The sequence below is a fragment of the Mastomys coucha genome, unplaced genomic scaffold (assembly GCF_008632895.1).
Source record: "Mastomys coucha isolate ucsf_1 unplaced genomic scaffold, UCSF_Mcou_1 pScaffold1, whole genome shotgun sequence".
NCBI lineage: Eukaryota > Metazoa > Chordata > Mammalia > Rodentia > Muridae > Mastomys > Mastomys coucha.
The window spans coordinates 6,220,285-6,228,998 of NW_022196891.1; positions in this window are offsets into that span (position 1 = coordinate 6,220,285).

Genomic DNA, 8,714 nt, shown 5'->3' on the forward strand with positions numbered 1-8,714 from the left:
GTCAGGATACCCTCAGGATCAGCAGCAGTGGCACAATCTAGGCTTCCACTGAATTGGAAAGAGTCAAGAGGATCCAACAGAACCAGCCAGAATACCAGGAGGATGTCTCTGCCATGCCTCTCTCAAGGAAGTGAAGATCAGTGACTATTCAAGACCAGTGAAGCTTTACAAGGCTACCTGTGAAAGTACCCTGTCACTCTTAGTTGAGTCATATTTAGACTTTCCCCAAATATCATGTCATCTCCCATCAGCAAAACCCCATGGAATCTGTCTCAGCCAAACACCATGTGAGTCTGCCTCAATAGAACACCACATGAGTGAGTCTGCTTCAAAATGACATAATCAGAATCTACCACTTCATCAGATCAGGAAGACTTTAGGTTTCAGAGAGGATGGAGTGCACAAGGCAAATGTGGTCCACCAAATCAATCAAGCTTCTGCCTTCTTTTGATGTGCCTGTTTTGTCTTGCTTACTTGTGTTTTCTTAAAGGCCTGCCCTATTCTAAGAGGAGTGGATCTGAGGAGAGAGGAGCTGGAGGGTAGCTGGGAAATGTTGAAGGAGAGCAAACTGTAGTTGGGATGTTGTATGAGCAAAGACTCTATCCTCAATAAGAAGGAAAACCAAATGAACAAATTGAAATGAAAATCATGTGAAATTTTCTTCTTTGAGGTTGTTTATATGGTGGAATATGTTAATGGATTTTGAACCAACCTTGCATCCCTGAGATGAAGCCTACTTGATTGTGGTGAATGATGCTTTTGATGTGTTCTTGGATTTGGTTTGCTAAAATTTTATTATTTTTACATTGATATTCATAAGTGACATTGGTTTGAAGATGTCATTCTTTGTTTGGTCTTTATGTGGTTTGGGTATCCATAACTGTATCTTCATAGAATAAATGGCATAGTACTCCTAATTCAATTTTATGGAAGAGTTAGAGGAGTGGTGACATTAGGTCTTCTTTGATGGGCTGGTAGAATTCTGTACTAAAGCCATCTGTCCCTGGACTTTTTTGGGGGGGAGGCGGGTAATGAATTCTTCTATTTCCTTAGTGGATATGGGACTATTTAGATGGTTTACCTGCTCTTGATTGAGCCTTGGTACCTGCTATCTCTTTTAGAAAACCATCCAATTAATTGTTGAGTTTATGCTCTTGAAGTAAAAATCAAGTGATTTTTTTTTAATTTCCTCATTTTTCATTGTTATGTTTTGATTGTCAATTATGATTTTCTTAATTTGGATACTATCTTTGTGCATTGTTTGACTAGGGGTTTATCCACCTTGTTGATTTTCCCTAAAAAACAGTCTTTGTTTTGGTAGCAATTTGTATAACTCTCTCTGTTCTATCAGTTGATTTCAGGCCTAGTTTGACAATTTCTTGCTGTCTACTCCTTTTGAGTATATTTGCTTTTTTTGTTGTAGGGCTTTCAGGTATGCTGTTATGTTGCTAAAGTAGGATCTCTCCAATTTCTTTAAGATGACACTTAGTGTTATGAATTTTCCTCTTAGCTTATCTTTCATTGTGTCCAATAAGTTTGAGTATGCTGTGTCATGTTTTTCTTTTTTTTCTTTCTTTTTTATGGGATATTTTATTTATTTACATTTTCAATGTTATCGCCTTTTCCAATTTCCCCTCCGAAAACCCCCTATCTTATGCCCCCTCCTCCTGCTTCTATGAGGGTGCTTACCCACCTACTACCACCTCGCTGCCTTTGCACTCCCCTATACTGGGAGATCAAGCCTTCACAGGACCAAAGCTCCTCCTTCCCATTGATGTCAGAGAAGGCCATTCTCTGCTACATATGCAGTTGGAGCTATGGTTCCCTCCATGTGTACTCTTTGGTTGGTGGTTTAGTCCCATGGAGCTCTGTGGATTGTGTTGGTTAATATTGTTGTTCTTTTTATGGGGTTGCAAACACCTTCAGCTTCTTTAGTCCTTTCTCTAACTCCTCCTTTGGGATCCCTGTGCTCAGTCCAATGATTGGCTGTGAGCATCCATATCTGTATTTGTCAGGTTCTGTCAGAACCTCTCATAGACAGGTATATCAGGCTCCTGTCAGCAAGTACTTCAAGGTATCAGCAATAGAATCTAGTTTTGGTGTTTGTACATGGGAAAGATTCCTATGTGGGGCAGTCAAGGGATATCCTTTCTTACAGTCTCTGCTCCATTCTTTGTCCCCATATTTCCTTTAGACAGGAGCAATTATGGGTTAAATATTTGGAGATGAGTAGGACGCCCCATCCCTTAACCTGGAGAGTGGCCTAACCTTTAGATAAGGGCTCTAGAGATTCTTCCTCCCCTTTGCTGCATATTTCATCTAATGTCATCCCCATAGTGTCTTGGGAGCCTCTTGCTTTTCTGGTATCTCAGACTTTCTGGTAGCTACCATAGTTAGCCATTCCCCATTATTACACGACTCTCTTCAATTTTCTGACCCTCTGTATATCATCTGGTCTCCTCCCATACCTTATCTTGCTCAACTTTTTCCCCTCCCCATCCACACTTCCTTCTAAGTCCCTCCTACCCTCTACTTCCTGTGAGAATTTTCTTACCCCTTCGAAAAAGGACTGAAGCATCCACACTATGGTCTTCCTTCTTCTTGAGCTTCATATGGTCTGTGAGTTGTATCATGGATATTCTGAGCTTTTTACCTAATATCCACTTATCACTGAGTAGATACCATGTGTGCTATTTTGTGACTGGGATATTACACTCAGAATGATATTTTCTAGTTCCATCCATTTTGTCTGTGATTTTCATGAAGTCGTTGTTTTTAGTAACTCACTAGTACACCCTTGTGTAAATGTGCCACATATTTTTTTTTTCCATTTCTTTGTTGAAGGACATCTGAGTTTTTTCCAGCTTCTGGCTTTTATAAATAAGGCTGCTATGAACATAGTAGAACATGTGTCCTTGTTATATGTTGGAGTATATTTTGAATATATATCCAGGAGTAGTATAGCTGGTTTCTCAAGTTGTACTATGTCCAATTTTGTGAGGAACTGCCAAACTCATTTCCAGAGTGATTGTACCAGATTACAATCACTCCAACAATGGAGGAGTGGTCCTCTTTCTCTACAACCTCTCCATCATCTGCTGTCACCTGAGATTTTTAATCTTAGCCATTCTTACTGGAGTGAGGTGGAATCTCAGGGTTGTTTTTATTTGCATTTCACTGAGAGTTAAGGATGTTGAACATTTCTTTAGGTGCTTCTCAGGCATTCAATATTTCTCAGTTGAGAGTTCTTTGTTTAGCTCTGTACCTCATTTTTAATAGGGTTATCTGGTTCTCTGGAGTCTAAGTTCTTGAGTTCTTTGCATATATTAGATATGCAGGATTGGTAAAGATCTTTGACAGTTTGTTGGTTCCTGCTTTGTCCTATTGACAGTGTCCTATGTCTTACAGAGCCTTTGCAATTTATGAGGTCACATTTGTTGATTGTTTGTTTTTAAAGATTTATTTACTATTACATATAAGTACACTGTAGCTGCCTTCAGACACTCCAGAAGAGGGTATCAGATCTCATCACAGATGATTGTGAGCCACCATGTAGTTGCTGGGATTTTAACTGAGGACTTTCAGAAGAGCAGTCAGTGCTCTTAACCACCGAGCCATCTCTCTAGCCCACACATTTGTTGATTGTTGATCTTAGAGCATAAGCCACTGGTGTTCTCTTTAGGAAATTTTCCTCTATGTACATGTGTTCAAGTCTTTCCTCACTTTCTATACTATTAGATTAAGTGTAGCTGGTTTTATGTGGAGGTCCTTGATATATATGGATTTCAGATTTTTACAAGGAAATAAGAATGGATCAATTTGCATTCTTATACATGCTGATCGCTAGTTGAACCAGCACCATTTATTGAAAAATGCTGTCATTTTTTCACTGGAAGTTTTTATCATCTTTTTAAAAGATCAAGTGAACATACAGTGTGTGGGTTCATTTCTGGGTCTTCAATTCCAATCTGTTGATCTACCTGTCTGTCACTGTACCAATACCATGAAGTTTTTTTCACTATTGCTCTGTAATACTGCTTGAGGTCATGGATGGGGGAAACATGGGTGTCCCCAAGATGTTGTTTTAATATTGATAATAGTTGTCATTATCCTGGGTTTTTGGATATTCCAAATTAATTTGTAAATTGTTCTTTCTAACTCTATGAAGAGCTGAGTTGGAATATTGATGGGGATTACAATGAACCAGTACATTGCTTTAGGCAGGATGGTCATTTTTACTATATCTTGCCAATCTGTGAGCATGGGAGATCTTTTCATCTTCTGAGATCTTCTACTTCTTTCTTCAGAGACTTAAAGTTCTTGTAGTACAGATCTTTAACTTGCTTGGTTGGTGTCAAAGCAAGATATTTTATATTATTTGTGACTATTGTGATGAGTGCTATTTCCCTAATTTCTCTCTTAGCTTTTATATCCTTTAAGCATAAAAAGGCTACTGATTTGAGTTAATTTTATATTCAGCCAATTTGCTTAAGTTGTTTATCATCTGTAGGAGTTCTCTGTTGGAATCATTGTGGTCACTTGCGTATACTATCATATCATCTATAAATAGTGATATTTTGACTTCATTTTCAAATTCATATCTCTTTAACCTCCTATTGTAGTCTAATTGATCTGGCTAAAGTTTTGTGTACTATATTGAATAGATAAGGAGAGAGTGAACAACCTTGTCTATTCCCTGATTTCAGTGGGATTGCTTCAAGCTTCTCTTCATTTAGTCTAATGTTTTGATGTATATTTCTGTTACTATGTTTAGGTATGAGCCTTGTATTCCTGATCTTTCTAAAACTATTACCATGAAGGAGTGCTGGATTTTGTCAAATGTTTTTCAGCATCTAATGAGAAGATCATGTGTATTCTTTCATTGAGTTTGTTTCTATAGTTGATTACATTGATAGATTTCCTTACATAGAACAATCTCCACATAGCTAGGATGAAGCCTACTTCATCATAGTGAAAGAAAGCTTTCATGTGTTTTTGGATTCAGACTGCAAAAAATTTTATTGAGTATTTTTGTATTGATATTCATGCGGAAATTTGGTCTGAAGTTGTCTTTCATTGTTGGGTCTTTGTGTGGTTTCAATATTAGGGTAACTGTGGCTTCACAGAATGAATTAGGGAGTGTACTTTCTTTCTCTTGTCGTTCGAGGGCAGGGGTGGGGGGACTGTGCTGCAGCCTGTCTGTGGTTCTCTCTCTCTCTCTGTCTCTCTGCCCCGCCCCTCCCCCTTCCCCCCCACCCCCCCAGGCAGAAGTCCTGCTGCTGAGGCCCAGGTCTCTCTCTTTCCTCCTGGGCTGACCTGTTTGCTACATGGTACATTAGTTAAAAAGGAGGCAATGTGTGAATAAGTTATTGTATTGTAGGAAGAAGAAAATATGCTGGTTGAGTAGAGAGAAGGAAAGGAGAGGAAAGAGAGAGAGAGAGAGAGAGAGAGAGAGAGAGAGAGAGAGAGAGAGAGAGGGAGGAGAGGGAGAAAGGCAGAGAAGAGAACAAAGAGCAGAGAGGAGAGAGAGAGAGAGGGGAAGAGTAAGAGAGCAAGAGGAGAAGGGTAAGAGTAGGAGAGTAAGAGACCAAGAGAGTGAGGAGGGGGCAAATTACCCCTTCTATTGTATGGGGCGTGGCATTCCTGGCTTGTAGTCAAATGACTGTGTGTAAGGTCCAGCTAGAATGCTGGGAGCTTGAGGCAGTGTCTGCCTGATAGAGCACACATCTCCTGCAGGGGCAGCTGTGAGGGGCTTGGGCTGAAATCTGAACCAATGGTCTCGGAGCTATCACCAAACTCCTACCGTCCCTTGTGAACAAATTTACTCTGCTCAATGGGTCTCTGGGGTTCTGAGGTGGCTGTTCTACTGGACTCTGGCTGTAAGAACTGTCCACTGCCCCACATTTTCTATTTTGTGGGATAGTTTAAAGAGTATTAATATTATGTCTCCTTTGATGGTCTGATAGAATTCTGCACTGATATCATCAGGTCTTGGGCTTTTTTTGGTTGGAGACTACTAATGAGTGCTTCTATTTCTTTAAGGGTTATGGACTGTTTAAATTGTTAATCTGATCCTGATTTAACTTTGGTAACACACATCTGTCTAGAAAATTGTCCATTTCATCCAGATTTTCTAGTTTTGTGGAGTATAGGCTTTTGTAGTAGGATCTGATGATTTTGTTTGTATTTCTTTGGTTCTTGATGTTATGTCTTTCTTTTCATTTCTGATTTTGTTAATTTGGGTACTGTCTCTGTACCTCTGTTTAGTCTGGCTAAGAGTTTATCTGTCTTGGTGATTTTCTCAAAGAACAAGCTCCTGGTTTGTTGATTATTTATATAGTTCTCTTTGTTTCTACTTCATTGATTTTTTTCCTTGAGTTTGATTATTTCCTGCTGTCTACACCTCTTGGGTATATTTGCTTCTTTTTGTTCTAGTGATTTCAGATGTGCTGTCAAGGTGCTAGTGTATGCTCTCTCCAGTTTCTCTTTGGAGGCCTTCAGAGGAATAACCTTTCCTCTTAGCAATGCTTTTATTGTGTCCCTTAAGTTTGGTGATATTGTTCCTTCATTTTCATTAAGTTATAAAACGACCAAGTTATCAGAGAGTTGTTTAGCTTCCATGTGCATGTGGGTTTTCTGTTGTTTTTGTTTCTATTGAAGTCTATGTTGTTCTCATAGGAGGCATGGGATTATTTGAATCTTCTTATAGGCTTCTTTTGTGACTGATTATATGGAGAATTTACCACAAGAGGCTGAGAAGAGCATAAAATGTTCAATGTTCTATAGATATCTGTTAAATCCATTTGGTTCATAACTTCTGCTAGTTTCGCTTGCTCAAGTAGCAGTTAGCAGGTAGAAGAATACAAATACATCCATTCTTATCTCCTTGTACAAAGCTCAAGTCCAAGTGGATCAAGAACCTCCACATAAAACCAGATATAGTGAAACTAATAGAAAAGGAAGTGGGGAAGAGCCTTGAGCACATGGGCACAGTGGAAAATTTTCTAAAGAGAACAGCAATAGCTTATGCTCTAAGATCAAGAATTGACAAATAGGACCTCATAAAATTGCAAAGCTTCTGTAAGGCAAAAGACACTGTCAATAGGACAAAATGGCAACCAACAAATTGGGAAAAGATCTTTACCAATCCTATATCTGATAGAGGGCTAGTATCCAAGGTATACAAAGAACTCAAGAAGTTAGACTCCAGAGAACCAAATAATCCTATTTTAAAAATGGGGTACAGAGCTAAACAAATATTTCTCAACTGATGAATACTGAATGGCTCAGAAGCACCTTAAGAAATGTTCAACATCCTTAGTTATCAGGGAAATGCAAATCAAAACAACCCTGAGATTCTACCTCACACCAATCAGAATGGCTAGGATAAAAACTCAGGTGACAGCAGATATTTGAGAGGTTTGGAGAAAGAGGAACACTCCTTCATTGTTGGTGGAACTGAAAGCTAGTACAACCTCTCTGGAAATTAGTTTGGTGGTTCCTCCAGAAATTGGACATAGTACTACCAGAGGAACCAGCTATACCACTCCTGGGAATATGCCCAGAAAATGCTCCAACATGTAATAAGGACACATGCTCCACTATGTTCATAGCAGCTTTATTTATAATAGCCAGAACCTGGAAACAACCCAGATGTCCCTCAACAGAGGAATGAATAGAGAAATTATGGTACATCTACACTATGGAGTACTACTCAGCTATTAAAAACAATGAATTTATGAAATTCTTGGGGGAATGGATGGACCTAGAGAATATCATCCTGAGTGAGGTAACCCAATCACAAAAGAACACACATGGTATCCATTCTCTGATAAGTGGATATTAGCCCAGAAGATCGGAATACATAAAGTACAAACCACAAACCAGAAGAAACTCAAGAAGAAGGAAGACCAAAGTGTAGATACTTTGTTCCTCCTTAAAAGGGGGAACAAAATACCCATGGAAGGAGTTGTAGAGAATAACTATGGAGCAGAGACTCAAGGAAGGACAATCCAGAGACTGCTCCACCTGGGAATCCTTCCCATATTCAATCACCAAACCCAGACACAAGTGCTTGCTGACAGGAGCCTGATATAGCTGTCTCCTGAGAGGCTATGACAGTACCCAACTAATACAGAAGTAGAGGCTCACAGCCGTCCATTGGACTAAGTACAAGTTCCTCAATGAAGGAGCTAGGGAAAGGACCCAAGGAGCTGAAGGATTTGCAGTCCCTTAGGACAAACAACAATATGAAGTAACTAGTACCCTCAGAGCTCCCAGGGACTAAAACACCAACCAAAGAGTACACATGGTGGGAGTAATGGCTCCAGCAGCATATGTATAGCAGAGGATGGCCAAGTTGGTCATCAATGGGAGGAGAGGCCCTTGGCCCTGTCAAGGTTCTATGCCTCAATGTAGGGAAATGCCAGGGCCAGGAAGCAGGAGGGGGAAGTGTGGTGAGCAGGGAGCAGGAGGGAACAGTGGTTTGTTTTAGTTTTTTTCTTTTCTCTTTTTCTTTCTTTCTTTTCTTTCTTCCTTCCTTTCTTTCTTTCTTTATTTTTTTTTTGAGGGGAACCTGGGAAAAGAGATATTGTAAATAAAGAAAATATCTAATTAAAAAAAAAAGAAAGAAAGAACAATTTGCACACTCATCTGGACAACAAAAAACCTAGGATAGCAAATTCTGTTCTCAACAATAAAAGACGTTCTTGTAG